Here is a 19,899-nt window from a genome sequence, read left to right as displayed (position 1 = left end):
AGTACTTTTCTTCATCTATCCATTCGGACAGATCAATAATGTACAATTTTGAATTCACAGTAGTATTTTTGTTTGCACATTTACAAATATGATTCTTTAAAAAATCTCTTAATTTCTGCTATTTTTTTATCATGCATGTCACACACAATTTTTATTTAGGGGATGGCAATGTGCAGAAATGTTACCTCCTGTGAGTGTTTCTGTGGGTGTCTGTGTTTATATCTTTGTGCTTTTGTTGGTGTCTCTATTGGTGTGTATGCATTTTTTTTTCTGTGGATCTCTCTGTGAGGGTTTGTGTCTGTCTTTGTGAGGTGTGTGTGCATGTATGTCTTTGTGTGTTTTCTGTGGGTGTCTCTCTCTGTGTGTGTATGTCTGTGTGTTTTCTGTGGGTGTCTCTGTTTTGTTTCCTTGGGTGTATGTGCAAGTTTGTGTTTGAGTTTGTGCGTGTGTCCATTGTCTGTTCCTTTTTGGAAATTTTGACCTTACTTCTGATTATTCACATCTTTCTACATACTTTGAGACTAAAGAGACCTTTCTGGAAGTCACCAATCCACCACTTAACCTTTAAATGATTGTTTAGGCAGTTCAGGACCCTTCCATTCAGCCACTGCATGCTGTTGTCATCATATAGTTGGCATCTTCCTTGATAAAAAGATAATCAGAATTCCATATTTTGTCTTGTAAATCTCTTTTTTTGACAAAACTGTAGTCTATCTCAATACTTGTCAGGTCAATGTAAACAAGTGCTGAGTGTCTGTGTGGGTGTCTGTGTCTGAGATTGTTAGTGTGTATCTTTGCGTGTCTGCTAGAGCAGGGGTCGCCAACCAGTGGTCCATGGACAACTGGTGGTCCACAAGAAGATGATGGTGGTCCTTGACACCATCAATCAGGAGTTAATCTCCTCTGGTGTCGTGCCGCAACTCCCTACAGTGCCTGGCTGGACATCAGTGAAAACCGACAAAGGAGGAGTTAAATTCCAATCTCCCTACGCACATTGTGTAGTACTGCACAGCTTGCGTAGCTGTCATGCAGCGCCGTTGCTAGGGGCGCGGCGTCCTCTCCATGCTTGTTGCCCTAGGGCTGTGTCGGCTCAGTATGCGTGCGGTGCTGACGTCATCGCCACACGCTTCTGATGCCGGCCGGTCTCTTGGCGCCTTGCCAAGGGTATTTAAACGGGCAGCAAATGACCTGTCACTGCCCAAGTATAGGTGCTACTTTGTGTGCTCCTGGGAGTGACAGATCGTTTGCTGGATTATTCTTGTTTCTGAACCCTGCTTGTCTCACTACGCTACCTGGTTAACCCCTAAGCTGCTGGACTGATACTTGTTACTGAACCCTGCCTGTCTCACTACGCTAACTGGTTAAACCCTAAGCTGCTGGACTGATACTTGTTACTGAACCCTGCCTGTCTCACTACGCTAACTGGTTAATCCTAAATCTGCTGGACTGATACTTGTTACTGAACCCTGCCTGTCTCACTACGCTAACTGGTTAACCCCTAATCTGCTGGACTGATACCTTGTTGCCGAAACCTTGCCTGTCTTACTACGCTACCTGGTTAACCCCTACTCTGCTGGACTGGTACCTTGTTGCCGAATCCTTGCCTGTCTTACAACGCTACCTGGTTAACCCCTGAATTGCTGGTCGGCTTTTCTGCTTGCTGTATCCTGTCTGCCTATTTGCCTTGTACTGTCCTGCCTGTGGTGAGTGCCGCTCTCCTCGTTTTCCTGATATTCTCTGCTCTGGGATATTCCCTATCTTTCCGACTTGACGCCGGGATAACAAGACTCCTGGCCGAGTTCAGTCTGATAGAGGAGTATCCCACGAGCCTCACAGTAGCTAGTTTGTATTTTTAACTCCTCCCACCCGGCGTGCTGTTCAGAGGAAGATGATTCCATTTTAAAGCCAGCAGAGGTTGGTATAGTCTTGGCTTTCATTTATTTTCTTCCCTTTACCTGTCTCTTTGTAGTAGTTTTTCTAATTCCTTCAGATGAGCTTACATCACTGTTTGTCTTCCTCGCCTTCATCTTTTTTTTAAAATTAAATATTAATTCTTTTTCATTCTAATAATTTTGCAGCGCACAAAGCCCTTCCACCTGAATTCCAGTAATTGCCATCCAGCTGATCAGCCATATCCCACCAGTATTATAGTAATTGTCAGTAACATCAGTCGTGGTTAGCTCACATCCATATTGAGAGTTTTCTGATATAAACTTAATTTATGTCTCCAATGACTGTCCATGATCATAAGTAGTTTTAATAATTCCTAACTGGGGAGGTAACTTGGAAGTCTTGTGGTCGTTTTAAACATAATTATTATTTTTTTTTGTCTCCACTTTCTGCCTCTCTGTTTCCAGCTCAAAAGTTGGCACTCACCCTTCATCTGTCATTTGGAAATATTGTCTCAGTTCTTTCATTCAGTTAGTTAATTCCCAAAAATAATTTTAAAAAATGTGTAATTATATACATAACGTAAACTTAGCTATGGTTATACTAGTTATGTACAGTATGTGTGTGTGTGTATATATATATATATATATATATATATATATATATATATATATATATATATATATATATATATATATATATATATATATATAAATTTACTTCAAATATTTAGAGAGAAATATTGAAGAGGACACAGTAGTGTTCTCTCCAAAAAAGACAGGGATTTCAGCACTCCATAAAATTATAAAATAATTAAGTCATTTGACACATTCAAAAGAATTTATTAGATTTATTTAGAGCAGGTGTTCAAAAAGATTTATTTAGAGCAACCAAACAACTTCTGGGTCCCCTAAACAAAAACCACACAAGATTAGATATAATTAAAATGTATTATCTGTGCAAACAAAAAGCAAAAAGAAACAAAAAAAAAATACATTTCAATATACAATATGTACATTAATGCATAGATAAAGCTGGCCAGCTCACTGCGAGTAAACACGATGCAGATAGAAACCTAAAAGTTTCTATTATCAAATTTCTTAATAGCCCACATTGCTTGCACCATAATTGTGGTTGTTATAAATGCTGTGATTACACATCTACTAATAGAGAAACATAGATCCCTAATTAGTACCAAGGTAGCAGGAACCTTTTTGCAATATTGGTGCTACCCTCTGGTCAGGGTGTTGTCTCTTGAACATAGAGTGTAAAATGTTAAGCATGTAACCTATTGTTTCATTTAAATTGCTTAGTATATAAGTAACTGGCATAGATCCTCAGATTATTCTCATGGTAACAAGTTTCATACGGCTAGATTTGGAGTTTTGTCGGTAACGACCCGAAAAACGCCGGCTTTTTTCTGGCCGCACCATAAAAATAACTCTGGTATTGAGAGTCCACATAAAGGCTGCGTTAGGCTCCAAAAAAGGAGCGTAGAGCATTTTTAACGCAGCTTCAACTCTCAATACCAGAGTTGCTTACGCAAGCGGCCAGCCTCAAAAACGTGCTCGTGCACGATTCCCCCATAGGAAACAATGGGGCTGTTTGAGCTGAAAAAAAAAACTAACACCTGCAAAAAAGCCGCGTTCAGCTCTTAACGCAGCCCCATTGTTTGCTATGGGGAAACACTTCCTACGTCTGCACCTAACACCCTAACATGTACCCCGAGTCTATGTCAAAGAAATTAGGCAGACACTCAGGAATCAATTTGAATAAGTTTCTTTACTGTAGGCAGCAGCACATACAGAGCAACGTTTCGGGGTAAGTTACCCCCTCCTCAGGCTCAATACAAACAAATGCCAAATGTACATCTTATATAGCCAAATAGACCCACCCCCAATTAACAATTGTCAATTATGACATCATCAAAAGAAAAAATACAAAGAAAATACACACCTTTTTTATAACATTCAATTAATAACATTAAACAACCAATCTCATATAATCTGATATTAAAGCAAGAAGAATCACCACTTCTAATGCCTCACGCTCTGTTAATACCTTAAACATATATCATACCCATTTCCTATATTTGAGATATTTATTGTTATGTTATTAATATTACTTTTTTATTTTTTGTTTTTTTGTTTTTTTATTTCTTTATTACTGTTACTTATTATCCTTTCTCTAACCTAAAGAGTATTAAAACAGACCTGCCAAATGATATTCTCTATTAAGCCCCCTAGGATGTAATGTGCTAAGTCTATGTATCCACATCCATTCCTTTTTTAGCAACATCCTTTCCCTGTCAAAGCCAATAGAACCTTTTGAAACCGAGTCAAGTATCATAAATCTCAACTGATTCACCTGGTGTCCCCTCTCAAAAAAATGAAAGGGGACAGGAAGGTGTCTCATTTTGGAGTTCCTAATAGTAGACTTATGTTGGGTGAGTCGCTCCTTGACACTCTGTGTCGTCTCACCGACATATAATAGTCCACACGGACACTTAAGAGCATACACCACATAAGATGATTTACAAGTAAAATGGCCTTTAATATGAAAGATTTTTCCTGAATGGGGATGACTTATTGTATTACCCTTAATAATACTGTTACAATGAGAGCAGTTAAGGCAGGGAAAAGTCCCATTTTCAATAGGTCGAAAAACCCTTTGTACATTTTTCATGGATTTTACCTTAGCCCTAACTAATTGTTTACCAATAGAATTACCCTTTCTAAAAGAAGAAAAAGGTGGTAATTTAAACTCCTTAATTTCAGGCATAGAATACCTTAACATAAACCAATTTTTACAAATCACTCTATGTAATTTAACACTCATATTGCTAAAATTAGAAACAAAGGCCAATTTCTTAGACTCATCTCCATTGTGCTTAGGTTGAAGATTGATAGATTCTAATTCCCCATAAGAATAACCTCTTTCTTGAAACCTCATACGCATCTCATCTAAGCGCAATGAACAGGTTAAGGGGTCAGAGACTATCCTCTTCACTCTAAGCAATTGAGATTTTGGTACACTCTTGAAAACTCTTGGCGGATGATGGCTTTGACGGGACAATAAGGTATTCTTGTCAGTGGGCTTTCTAAAACTGTCTGTCTCAAAATGGTTGCCAGCACGCATAACAACAGTGTCTAGGAAAGCCACACTCTCAGTATGATAATTAGCAGTAAATTTTACTGCTGGCACCTTATTTTCTATTCTTAAACGGAGTGCCTCAATGGATTCAATGTCGCCCTGCCAAATGATAAATAGATCATCTATATAGCGCCACCAAGCCAAACATTTATGAAATTCAGGATCAGTATATATAACTTGTTCCTCCAATTGATCCATATAGAGGCAGGCGTAGGCAGGAGCAACATTTGAACCCATTGAGGTACCCCGTAACTGCAGAAAAAATCTGTCATCAAATGAAAAATAATTGTGGGTTAACACTAGTTCTAATAACTCCATAAAGAAGTTGATTTGTCTATCAGAATACTTGGCTGACCGCATCAGAGAGGACCAAACACTGTTTAAACCATCAGCATGGGGGATTATAGTATATAGACTACTTACATCTCAAGTAGCCAAAATGATATCCTCTGGAAGGTCAGCCAAACTTCTGATTTTACTTAGAAAATCACTAGTGTCTTTCAAAAATGATCGTCCCTGTCTTACTAGTGGAGTAAAAACCTTTTCCAAAAATGTAGCAATTGGACTGAATAAGGAGTCAATGGAGGCCACTATGGGCCTACCCGGTGGATCATAAAGATCCTTATGTATTTTAGGTAATACATAGAAATTAGGGGTTTTAGGATTCTGATTAAACAAATATTCAAACATTTTTTCACTAATTATTTCATCATCAACAGCAGTTTTAAGTATCTCCCTAACTCTAGTCATAAACCCAAACAAAGGATCACAATCAAGTTCCTTATATACCCCTTGATCACTCAATTGTCATAAAATTTCGCCTTTGTATTTTGATGTATCCATAGAGCTCGCATTCTATTGGCTGTTCCGATCAGCCGATAGAATGCAAGCTCAATCTGATTTGCTGATCGGATCAGCCAATAGGATTGAACTTGATTCTGATTGGCTGATTCCATCAGCCAATCAGAATATTCCTACCTTAATTCCGATTGGCTGATAGAATCCTATCAGCCAATCGGAATTCGAGGGACGCCATCTTGGATGACGTCATTTAAAGGAACCATCATTCGTCGTTCAGTCGTCGGCCAGGATGGATGTTCCGCGGTGGAGGTCTTCAGGATGCTGCCGCTTCGCTCAGGATGGATGCCGCTTGGATGAAGACTTCAATCAGATGGAAGACCTCTTCTGCCCCGCTTGGATGAAGACTTCAGCCGGATCATGGACCTCTTCAGCCCCCCGCTTGGGCTTGGATCAGGACATCGGAGGAGCTCTTCTGGACGGATCGGTGTGATACCCGGTGAGGTGAAGACAAGGTAGGATGATCTTCAGGGGCTTAGTGTTAGGTTTATTTAAGGGGGGTTTGGGTTAGATTAGGGGTATGTGGCTGGTGGGTTGTAATGTTGGGGGGCTTGGGTATTGTATGTTTTTTTTTACAGGCAAAAGAGCTGTATTTCTTGGGGCATGCCCCGCAAAGGGCCCTGTTCAGGGCTGGTAAGGTAAAAGAGCTTTGAACTTTAGTTATTTAGAATAGGGTAGGGCATTTTTTTATTTTGGGGGGCTTTGTTATTTTATTAGGGGGCTTAGAGTAGGTGTAATTAGTTTAAAATTGTTGTAATATTTTTCTTATGTTTGTAAATATTTTTTTATTTTTTGTAACTTAGTTCTTTTTTATTTTTTGTACTTTAGCTAGTTTATTTAATTGTATTTATTTGTACCAATTGTATTTAATTAATTTATTGATAGTGTAGTGTTAGGTTAATTGTAGGTAATTGTAGGTAGTTTATTTAATTAATTTATTGATAGTCTAGTGTTAGGTTTAATTGTAACTTAGGTTAGGATTTATTTTACAGGTAAATTTGTAATTATTTTAACTATTTTAGCTATTAAATAGTTCTTAACTATTTAATAGCTATTGTGCCTGGTTAAAATAAATACAAAGTTACCTGTAAAATAAATATTAATCCTAAAATAGCTATAATGCTATAATATAATTATAATTTATATTGTAGCTATATTAGGATTTATTTTACAGGTAAGTATTTAGCTTTAAATAGGAATAATTTATTTAATAAGAGTTAATTAATTTCGTTAGATTTAAATTATATTTAATTTAGGGGAGTGTTAGTGTTAGGGTTAGACTTAGCTTTAGGGGTTAATACATTTATTAGAATAGCGGTGAGCTCCGGTCGGCAGATTAGGGGTTAATAATTGAAGTTAGGTGTCGGCGATGTTAGGGAGGGCAGATTAGGGGTTAATACTATTTATTATAGGGTTAGTGAGGCGGATTAGGGGTTAATAACTTTATTATAGTAGCGCTCAGGTCCGGTCGGCAGATTAGGGGTTAATAAGTGTAGGCAGGTGGAGGCGACGTTGAGGGGGGCAGATTAGGGGTTAATAAATATAATATAGGGGTCGGCGGTGTTAGGGGCAGCAGATTAGGGGTACATAAGGATAACGTAGGTGGCGGCGCTTTGCGGTCGGCAGATTAATGGTTAATAAGTGTAGGTAGGTGGAGGCGACGTTGTGGGGGGCAGGTTAGGGGTTAATAAATATAATACAGGGGTCGGCGGTGTTAGGGGCAGCAGATTAGGGGTACATAAGGATAACGTAGGTGGCGGTCGGCAGATTAGGGGTTAAAAAAATTTATTTGAGTGTCGGCGATGTGGGGGGACCTCGATTTAGGGGTACATAGGTAGTTTATGGGTGTTAGTGTACTTTAGAGTACAGTAGTTAAGAGCTTTATGAACCGGCGTTAGCCCAGAAAGCTCTTAGCTACTGACTTTTTTCCTGCGGCTGGAGTTTTGTCGTTAGATGTCTAACGCTCACTTCAGAAACGACTCTAAATACCGGAGTTAGAAAGATCCCATTGAAAAGATAGGATACGCAATTTACGTAAGGGGATCTGCGGTATGGAAAAGTCGCGGCTGAAAAGTGAGCGTTAGACCCTATTTTGAGTGACTCCAAATACCGGCGGTAGCCAAAAACCAGCGTTAGGAGCCTCTAACGCTGGTTTTCACGGCTAACACCAAACTCCAAATCTAGGTGTAAGTTTGTTTGGGTTATCCCCTGAGTGAGGTGTTGCCATTTTCACTTGTGTATTTTGGAGTTATTTTGCATGGATCCCCAATATTATCCATGGTAGCAGATTCCTGTAGTCATACAGGGCTACCCGCTGGTAGGGGTGTTGCTTAATAATTCTTTAGCCTACTTTTAGGTTTCTATCTGCATCGTGTTTACTCGCAGTGAGCTGGCCAGCTTTATCTATGCATTTAATGTACATATTGTATATTGAAATGCATGTGTTTTTTGTTTCTTTTTGCTTTTTGTTTGCACAGATAATACATTTTAATTATATCTAATCTTGCGTCGTTTTGGTTTAGGGGACCCAGAAGTTGTTTGGTTACGCTAAATCTTTTTGAACACCTGCTCTAAATAAATCTAATAAAATCTTTTGAATGTGTCAAATGACTTAATTATTTTATAATTTTATGGAGTGCTGAAATCCTTGTCTTTTTTTGGAGAGAACACTACTGTGTCCTCTTCAATATTTCTCTCTAAATATTTGAAATAAATTTATGTGTGCCACAGGGTCTGCACCCAAATAATAATTAATTATCTATCAAGCAGATTTTTGATACCTCCTCCCTAATAAATATAGAGTATTATATATATATATATATATATATATATATATATATATATATATATATATATAGTTCCTTTAAGGGAAATCACAATCTCACCACTCCATTAATGCCACGGTGCTCTGCTATAAATCATCCAAGTATTCCACAGAATGCAGGCACTCATTGGTCTTGATAAAATATAACAATTTTATTAAGGCATAGTTAAAATGACATAATGTTTCGGCACCAAGTTGTGCCTTTGTCAAATGTCAGCATGAGAACAAAAGAATATGCAGCACACTTAAAACCAATATAATACATAAATAAAAATATACCCCTTTTAAAGATGAGAAATAACAAACTTTTGCCGCCATGCCGCCACTCGCATCTTCCCATTCCTGGCAACGACTTCACGTGAGCACGGTGCGTGCCTAACGTGATGACGCATGGCATGGCGTTGCCATAGCGACGTTGGGTAGCCTCACGCGTCAAAGTAGGAAACATCTTAATCACGCATGCGTGTAACAATCTAATGCGGCTGTGAGTAATTCTTGCCATTAGCAACCAAACAATCGTAAATGTATACAGCGCATTAAGTTTAGACATAGCGGTAATACAGACAATCCTAAATGGTAATAGATACATACTATGTGATGGCACCTTGGGACTTAACCTGGATCGATAGTACAATATGATTCATGTTGCTGCATGCAATAAACTATCATACTCATAATACAATGAAGGAGACCAAACAAAGGGTCATCCTAGGAGTGCAGGTAATGATTACCAAAAAATAGTTAAATGCATCAGCACAAATAAACGTATAAAAAATGCTATCAAAGCATATCAATCAGATGAAGATAAGTTAAAACCCAACACTTAAAAAATCACCTCTATAGAGAGAACATATTTCTAACCCCTAATCAAAGGCATTAACATATATATTAACTAAGGAGGTTTAAATGAGGGTGAAAGACCACATATATAATAGCATCATGTCTCCCTGGGGTACCTATAGAAACTTTTTCAACAGTGATCTATCAATTAGATGTTCAGAAACGTCCAGGACAGAAATCATCCGAATGCTGTATTAGTAAAATGGGCTAAAGTCCAGTGAGGTGTTAAGGCCTTTAGGAGCCAACGTGTCCAATCTGTGTATCCATCTGCTTTCCAGTTGGAGCAGTCTATTAGCTCTGTCTCCCCCTCTTGACATTGGAGGTACGTGATCAATTAACATAGACCTAATGCTTGACACAGAGTGTTTCAGAGCCACACAGTGGCGTGCCACTGGCTGATCGGACTCGCCAGATTTTAACACAGCGCGGATTGAGCATCGGTGGTTCGCCATCCTATCACGGAATGGGGTGATCGTCTTACCCACGTATACACTGGAACAAGGACAAATTAGTATGTATATTACATAGTTACTCATGCAACTCAAACGATGATTTATCTTATACCTCTTGTTCGAATGTGGGTGCTGGAAGGAGTTACCTCTGGTCATGCTGTTGCATGTGGTGCAGTTGCCACAGGGAAAGCAACCCATTTTGGAGGGTTTGAGCCACGACTCCTTACGATAGTGTTTGACAGGATCCGACTTCACCAAGTGGTCCCTGAGGTTTTTGGCTCTACGATAGACCAACCTCGGAGGTGGCATGTTGCGAAAGGGTAATGTGGGATCAGTCTCCACAACCGACCAATGCTTGCGCACCGCTCCTGTCAACTTTTCATTACCAGGTGTGTAGGTGGTAACCAGGTTTAGCTGTTCACGTTTGACATTACTCTGCCTTTTAACGCCTTCCATATGAAGCTTCTCTTGTGTCTTAGTAATTTCAGCTCTGGCATATCCTCTGTTTCTTAGTTTCTTGCCCATTTCTTCCAACTGAGTAGTCCGCAATGATAGCTCACTGTTATTCCTCAGGACTCTGGTGAGCTGGGAGGTTATGACACCTTGCTTTTGGTGTGCAGGGTGGAAGCTTCTAGCATCCAATAAAGAATTGCGGTCCGTGGGTTTAGTGTACAAAGATGTACCGAACCGCACCTTGCCTGATTCATCCACCTTGAACACATTAAGATCTAGGAAATGTACATTGATTAGATCATATTCAATTTTAAACCGTATAGGGGACTCCATGAGGTTCAAATGTGACACCCACTCACGCAAAGAAGATTCACTACCCCTCCAGATAAGAAACACGTTATCAATGTAGCGTGTGTAATATTTCACCTTGGGGTTCTCAAATGGCCTCATGAGTTCACGCTCATACCACGCCATGAAGATATTTGCGTAAGTGGGTGCCACATTCGAACCCATGGCAGTCCCAGAAATCTGTAAATAATAACTTTCCTCAAACTTAAAGTAATTTTTTTCCAGACAAAATGATAATAGTGTACAAAGGAATTCAATGGAACGTCCACAATAATGAACATTGCCAGTCACCATGGACCTGACAGCCTCCCCCCCACCTGCGTGGGGGATCACCGTGTAGAGGCTGTCTACGTCCATGGTGACCAGGATGTCATCATGCTGCAGATCAGAGTAATCCTTCAAAATTCTCAAAAGACTCGGTGAATCTGAAGATGTGAGTCGATATAGATGGCTATATTGGTAAGTACAGACCCACGGGCAGATACAATAGGCCGGCCCGGGGGGTTCACCAAGGTCTTATGGACCTTTGGGAGAAGGTATAGTGTAGGTACAATCGGATAATTAATAGTAAGAAATGCATACTCCTTTTCACTTAGGTGACCAGCAGTAAGGCCACATTGAAGGAAAGAATCAATAAGTGACTTATAGATAGAGGTAGGGTTACTTTTTAGTTTGACATATGTATTTTCATCAGCCAACTGTCTAAGGGCCTCCTGGCGGTAGTGAGTGTAATAAAGAATAACTATAGAGTCCCCCTTGTCCGTCGGGCGGATAATGATTGAGGTGTCACTGCTTAAATCAATAAGGGCTTTGTGTTCAGCTTTTTTTTAAACTCAGTTTTAGAGTTAAAAATATACCGACTCTGGGTAGGCAAAATGTGGAGTTCTGTAAAAGATGGTGTTCAATATTGAACAAATGTTCTTATGACCTGATCTTTCTAGTGATTTAGGAAGTCACTAGATTAGGGGTTAAAATCAAGGCTGAATTGGACACCATCAAAGAACAGAGTACTCACATTCTGACTAATGACACTAGTCAAGATTGGATTACCAAACTTGATGGCCTGGTAAATAAGTATCGCACTGATCTTATCAATTTTAAAAATAAAAAACTCAATAACGTTGAAAATTACTATAGAGAAAGGAGGGTATATAGGTGGCTATATGGTAAAGAGGACGGTCCACCTAGACGACGTAGGAATCTTAGATCTAGAAACACATTAAGTATTGTAGACAGCAGTGGGGGTGACTCCTCTGGCACTGAGGCCAGTGGTAATGATAATCACACCCCTGCACAAATTAATCAATCTGAATTTTTTTTAGGGGTGACTACTCGTTCAACCGCGAAACCCCCACCCATGCCCCAAGACAAAAGAGGGCAAAAAAATGTAAAACCCGGCGAGGGGGGTTCAAATCTAAATACAAAACAGATTTGAAAGAAATAGATATTCTATTTAATCTTAGTAGTAGACCGCTCAGTATTGCTGAACGGTCTCTACTTAATCATGGATTGTCATTTATTCCTACTCCAAAACCAGATAGATTTGAACAGCTAGTCGACATACATAGATTCCAACACCAACTTAAGTTAAGGGATCACTTCAGAGAACAGACCCCTCTGAGTGAGGGTTTTAAGAAAAAATCCACATTTGAGCCTCCAAATACGGACACATCGATTAGGAGCTATACGAGGGTACTTACTAGTAACCTGGTAGAACACACCTATACGTCTATATTCTAATTTAACGCCGGCTGAACACAAAGCCCTTATTGATTTAAGCAGTGAAACCTCAATCATTATCCGCCCGGCGGACAAGGGGGGCTCTATAGTTATTCTTGATTACACTGACTACCGCCAGGAGGCCCTTAGACAATTGGCTGATGAAAATACATATGTCAAACTAAAAAGTAACCCCACCTCTATCTATAAGTCACTTATTGATTCTTTCCTTCAATGTGGCCTTACTGCTGTTTATCTAAGTGAAAAGGAGTATGCATTTCTTACTATTGATTATCCGATTGTACCTACACTATACCTTCTCCCAAAGATCCATAAGACCTTGGTGAACCCCCCGGGCAGGCCTATTGTATCTGCCCGGGGGTCTGTACTTACCAATATAGCCATCTATATCGACTCACATCTTCAGAATGTAGTTAAGAATACTGATGCTTATTTGCAGGGTCTTTTGAGAATTTTGAAGGATTACTCTGATCTTCAGCATGATGACATCCTGGTCACCATGGACGTAGACAGCCTCTACACGGTGATCCCCCACGCAGGTGGGGTGGAGGCTGTCAGGTCCATGGTGACTGGCAATGTTCATTATTGTGGACGTTCCATTGAATTCCTTTGTACACTATTATCATTTTGTCTGGAAAAAAATTACCTCCCAGCTCACCAGAGTCCTGAGGAATAACAGTGAGCTATCATTGCGGACTACTCAGTTGGAAAAAATGGGCAAGAAACTAAGTAACAGAGGGTATGCCAGAGCTGAAATTACTAAGACACAAGAGAAGCTTCATATGGATGGCCTTAAAAGGCAGAGTAATGTCAAACGTGAACAGCTAAACCTGGTTACCACCTACACACCTGGTAATGAAAAGTTGACAGGAGCGGTGCGCAAGCATTGGTCGGTTGTGGAGACTGATCCCACATTACCCTTTCGCAACATGCCACCGCCAAGGTTGGTCTATCGTAGAGCCAAAAACCTCAGGGACCACTTGGTGAAGTCGGATCCTGTCAAACACTATCGTAAGGAGTCGTGGCTCAAACCCTCCAAAATGGGTTGCTTTCCCTGTGGCAACTGCACCACATGCAACAGCATGACCAGAGGTAACTCCTTCCAGCACCCACATTCGAACAAGAGGTATAAGATAAATCATCGTTTGAGTTGCATAAGTAACTATGTAATATACATACTAATTTGTCCTTGTTCCAGTGTATACGTGGGTAAGACGATCAGCACATTCCATGATAGGATCGCGAACCACTGATGCGCAATCCGCGCTGCGTTAAAATCTGGCGAGTCCGATCAGCCAGTTGCACGCCACTGTGTGGCTCTGAAACACTCTGTGTCAAGCATTAGGTCTATGTTAATTGATCACGTACCTCCAATGTCAAGAGGGGGAGACAGAGCTAATAGACTGCTCCAACTGGAAAGCAGATGGATACACAGATTGGACATGTTGGTTCCTAAAGGCCTTAACACCTCACTGGACTTTAGCCCATTTTACTAATACAGCATTCGGATGATTTCTGTCCTGGATGTTTCTGAACATCTAATTGATAGCTCACTGTTCAAAAAGTTTCTATACGTACCCCAGGGAGACATGATGCTATTATATATGTGGTCTTTCACCCTCATTTAAACCTCCTTAGTTAATATATATGTTAATGCCTTTGATTAGGGGTTATAAATATGTTCTCTCTATAGGGGTGATTTTTTAAGTGTTGGGTTTTAACTTATCTTCATCTGATGTGCTTTGATAGCATTTTTTTATATGTTTATTTGTGCTGATGCATTTAACTATTTTTTGGTAATCATTGCCTGCACTCCTAGGATGACCCTTTGTTTGGTCTCCTTCATTGTATTACGAGTATGATAGTTTATTGCATGCAGCAACATGAATCATATTGTACTATCGATCCAGGTTATGTCCCAATGTGCCATCACATATTATGTATCTATTACCATTTAGGATTGTCTGTATTACCGCTATGTCTAAACTTAATGCGCTGTATACATTTACGATTGTTTGGTTGCTAATGGCAACAATTACTCACAGCCGCATTAGATCGTTACACGCATGCGTGATTAAGATGTTTCCTACTCTGACGCGTGAGGCTACCGGACGTCGCTATGGCAACGCTGTACCATGCGTCATCACGCTAGGCACGCACCGTGCTTACATGACGTCATTGCCAGGAATGGGAAGACGTGAGTGGCGGCATGGTGGCAAAAGTTTGTTATTTCTCATCTTTAAAAGGGGTATGTTTTTATTTATGTATTATATTGGTTTTAAGTGTGCTGCATATTCTTTTGTTCTCATGCTGACATTTGACAAAGGCACAACTTGGTGCCGAAACGTTATGTCATTTTAACTATGCCTTAATAAAATTGTTATATTTTATCAAGACCAATGAGTGCCTGCATTCTGTGGAATACTTTTATATATATATATATTTTACACATTATACAGGTTTGTACTTTTTTAAAAAACAATCATGTTATTGGTCCACATGGGATTAAAAATTGTACGTTTAGTGGTCCCTGAGGTCCAAAAGGTTGGCGACCCCTGTGCTAGAGTGTCTATATGTGAATCCTTATGTGTGTCTGTTTCTGTGTTTGTGTGTAACTACCTTTACAGAAATTCCAAGTTTGACTACACTTAACAATAAAGTGCAGATATGTTTTAGTCACTTGGTCAAAAATTGCAAATGTCAAAAGGGGGGGGGGGATTTCTGCTCAATGGTTAAGTAAGGGCCCCCAAAATTTCTATTGGTGGCCCTGCTCCTGAGCCTACCTCAATATGCTCTTTTGGAAATCAGCCAAGTTTTAATAAAAAAAAATACATAGAGAGAAGTTCATTGGATACGCAATGTACATTTAAAAGTTTGTTTTAAAAACATGTATGTTCTATTTTAATTAAAGGGCCATAATACCCAAATGTTTAAACACTTGAAAGTGATGCAGTATGGCTGTAAAAAGCTGACTAGAAAATATCACCTGAACATCTCTATGTAAAAAAGAAAGATATTTTACCTCAAAAGTTTCTCAGTAGCGACATCCAATTGTAAAGGGCTTCTAAGCAACAAATCAGTATGTCTGTCCCGGGACAGCGGAAGGAGCGAGCTTTCGTGCACCCTCATGTTATTTCCCTATTCAGTGTAAGGAAGTTTACAATTAAATCTCATGAGCGTTAAGTGAAATCTCATGAGATCATAGTAAAATAGTTCATGACCTCAGCACTGCTGATACTGATTGGCTGCTGTTCATTTCTTCATTTTTTATTTTATTTTACCTGCAGCTGGGCAGCAGCTGAGTATAACTTTTTACACAGAATTTACTCTGCTGAGCTGAGGAAATTGTGAGGTAAAATATCTTCCTTTTTTACATAGAGATGCTCAGGTGATATTTTCCTGTCAGCTTTTTACAGTTATACTGCATCAGTTTCAAGTGATTTAGCATATGAGTATTATGTCCCATTAAGAAAGTTAAAGGGACAGTCTACTCCAGAATTGTTATTGTTTTAAAAGATAGATAACCCCTTTATTACCCATTCCCCAGTTTTGCATAACCAACACAGTTATATTAATATACTTTTTACCTCTGTGATTACCTTGTATCTAAGCCTCTGCAGACTGCCCCCCTTATCTCAGGTTTTTTTTTTACAGACATACATTTTAGCCAATCAGTGCTCCACTGGAGCGAACACAATGTTATCTATATGGCACTCATGAATTAGCACTGTATAACTATGAAAAACTGTCAAAATGCACTGAGGTAGGAGGCGGTTTCTACCAGTTTATAAATCAGTTTGAGCCTACCTAGGTTTAGCATTCAGCAAAGAATACCAAGAGAACAAAGCACATTTGATGATAAAAGTAAATAGGAAAGTTGTTTAAAATTGCATGCCCTTTCTGAATCATGCAAGTTTAATTTTGACTAGACTGTCCCTTTAAAAGGAATAATCTAGTGAAAATTAAACTTTCATAATTCAGATAGAGCATGCAATTTTAATCATAGGAGAAGGCCCATTTTTGGTTCAGAACCTGGGTAACGCTTGCTGATTGGTGGCTACATTTAGACACCAATCAGAAAGTGCCACCTAGGTTCTGAACCAAAAATGGGCTGGCTCCTAAGCTTACATTCTTGCTTTTTCAAATAAATTAAAGATACCAAGAGAACGATTAAAAATTGATAATAGGAGTACATTAAAAAGTTGCTTAAAATTGCCTGCTCTATCTAAATCATGAAAGTTTAATATTAACTTGACTATTCCTTTAAATGTTGACTTCCAGGAGGCCCATGTATTATAAACAAAATAAGTTAAACAGAATCAGTGTATATTCACCAAAAATATATTATAATGAAAAGAAGTAAAAAACAATGTGAAAATAAATTGTTCACATTAAGGGGCCTATTTATTAATGTGCGAGCGGACATGATCCGATATTGCAGATCATGTCCGCCGCACATTGATAAATGCTGACAGCATACGCTCTTGGCATTTATCATTGTACCAGCAGTTCTTGTGAACTGCTGGTGCAACGCCGCCCCCTGCAGAATCGCGGGGGTGTCAATGAACCCAGTCGTATTCGATTGGGTTGATTTTCGGCAATGTCTGTCCGCTACCTCAGAGCAGGCGGACAGATTATGGAGCAGCGGTCTTTAGACCGCAGCTTCATAAATTGTGTTTCTGGCGAGCCTAAAGGCTCGCCAGAAACACGGGGCATCAAGCTCCGTGCGGAGCTTGATAAATATGCCCCTAAGTCTTTGGGGCCGATTTATCATGGCCCGAATGCTGCTATAGGCAGCTGTTTCAGCGTGAACCTCTAAGCTTGCCGGAAACCTAAGTTAAGAAACAGCGGTCTTAAGATAAGTGCTCCTTAACTCGTTTGCCACCTCTGAGACGAAGGACAGCAATCCGCCCGATCTCATATGATCAGGTTGATTGACACCCCTTGCAGGGGGCAGCATTGCACAAGCATTTCTAGTGAAATGCTGGTGCAGTGATAAATGCCGATAGTGTATGCTGTCGACATTTATCGATGTGCATTGTACATGATCGCTACAGTGGATCATGTACATCCACACATTGATAATTCGGCCCCTTTGTGTGAATGAAAAGAAAAAGAACATTTTAAATGCCTCTGATGTAAGTAGGAAACTTTAAGATTTATTCAAGATTTATTCATATTTATTATTCAAGATTTATTCAAGATTTATTTAAGAATTATTCAAGATTTATTCATAAATTTTAATATTTTATATTGCGATATGTGCAGAAGAAAGCAATTGCAATGCTGGCCCGGATCAATGTAGTGAGAAAGTCCTTCATGGCGATCGGTCTCACAGCTGACCATATATCTTTGTGGCACACCGTCAGCTTAAGGGCCCGAGCAGTAGTTGGAGAGATAGGGTGTTGTCGCAAAAATCCTTGTGGGTCAATCACATCCTCCCTGCAGCTGCTATCCTTGCAAGCTTCTGTAGAATCACTGTAGTTGCTCATCATAACTTCATCTCCGGAACAAAGAAAGGTAAGTGGAGAGACTTACAAGACATTGTCTTCAGAGGGTGTAGAAATCACGGAGAGTTCCTCTGGATCAGGGCTAGTAAGGCCATGCTCCATTGGCTGTTGAACAAGATTGAGGATTGTAGTAATTCTCTATTCAATCTTATTAAAATGTTCCAAGAAACGCACTTTTATCTGGTTAAGCAGTAAGCTGTCTTCCATATTTTTGAAGCCAAAATAAAGCAGCGCACCATTGGAGCTGGGATACAGCAGATCTCTGAGGGTTGCTGGGGGGGTAGGCCTTAGCCTCAGAAAATTCACGGAGTATAGCTGATACCAGCAATCATTACAATAATCGTATTAACTGGTTGAGAATCTGTAATTACTATATGAGCCACTGCATTCAGTATCAGGTGGCGCCTACTAAAGTGATTTTAACAGATAGATGTCGATAACTATTGCAGCACACGATATTGCGACCTATAATGACCTTCGCCCGGAAGTTCCCCCTTAAAATACTCTTTTTTATAACAACATAGCAATTGATTTTTTTTAAAAAGTCACAAAATACATTCTAAACAACTAAAGAAAAACAAAAGAAAAACATTGTGACAAATCCCTGCCCTCACCCACCTCCACTCCACTCCGCCACCAAAAAAATTCCACTCAGAGGAGCAGTGGATATGTCACTTTGCATGAAAGAAAATCATATTTGTTCTGCAACGATAATAGCTATTTAAAATGAAATCTACCATTAATATATGTTCTTATATAACAACATAGTGGGGTTTTTTAAAATCACAAACTACCTTCTAAACATCTAAAAAAAAGAAGAAAATAGGGTGACAAACCCCTGCCCTCACCCTTCTCCTCTCCACTCCGCCACCAAAAAAATTCAACTCAGAGGAGCAGTGGATATGTCACTTTGCATGAAAGAAAATCATATGTGTTCTGCAACTTTAATAGCTATTTTAAATGAAATTTACTGTTAAAATACACTCTTATATAACAACATAGTGATTTTTTTTTTTTAAAGTCACAAACTACCTTCTAAACAACTAGAAAAAAAAAAAAAAAACGTGACAAACCACTGCCCTCACCCACCTCCACTCCACTCCGCCACCAAAGAAATGCCACTCAGAGGAGCAGTGGATAAGTCACTTTGCATAAAAAGAAAATCATATGAGTTCTGCAACGGAAATAGCTATTTAAAATAACAATTCAAATAATTTTTTTTCATTTTTATTTTTAATATTATTATTATTTTTTATTATTTTAATTTTTATTGAGAATTAAATTATACAGTAACATTTATGCAGAAAATTTGTTACAATTTCATTATGAAAAAATGTTAAACATTGTCTTGCATTTATATATGATATCAGGCTTTTTTTTAAGTATAACTGAAGATAATCTTCAGATAAATAACAGTTGAAACTTGTAATAGACATAATAAAAAAAGGAAAAAAGGGGAGGGGGGCGTGTCTAGGCAGCCATGTTAGGTCGCAATATCTGTAGCTCTGTGTATGATCACTCTAACCCACCGGTTACGGAGCCCATCCTGCAAGCTGTTTAAAAAACTACTCTCATATTTACTTGACTCAGGTGTTCCTGAGTAGATTGATATAAAACTTGCAGGGTTTATGATTACTAGATCCAGATCTGGACCATTGAGAACTCCGGCGGCGGCCTTCTTACAAGGTCTCAACACCCCCCCTCCCGTATACGGGGTATAGCAGTCACATTCGGACTGCCCGTTCTTCATCCTAGGAGAGAAATCTCACAACCTGCACCAACCAGTGTAATCTATTGGGGAGGCAACCAAGCCTGTCATAGTATATTCGCA

Source organism: Bombina bombina, chromosome 9 (assembly GCF_027579735.1).
Source record: "Bombina bombina isolate aBomBom1 chromosome 9, aBomBom1.pri, whole genome shotgun sequence".
NCBI classification, from domain to species: domain Eukaryota; kingdom Metazoa; phylum Chordata; class Amphibia; order Anura; family Bombinatoridae; genus Bombina; species Bombina bombina.
The sequence above is the reverse complement of the archived record's forward strand: the minus strand, read 5'-3'. Positions refer to the sequence as shown.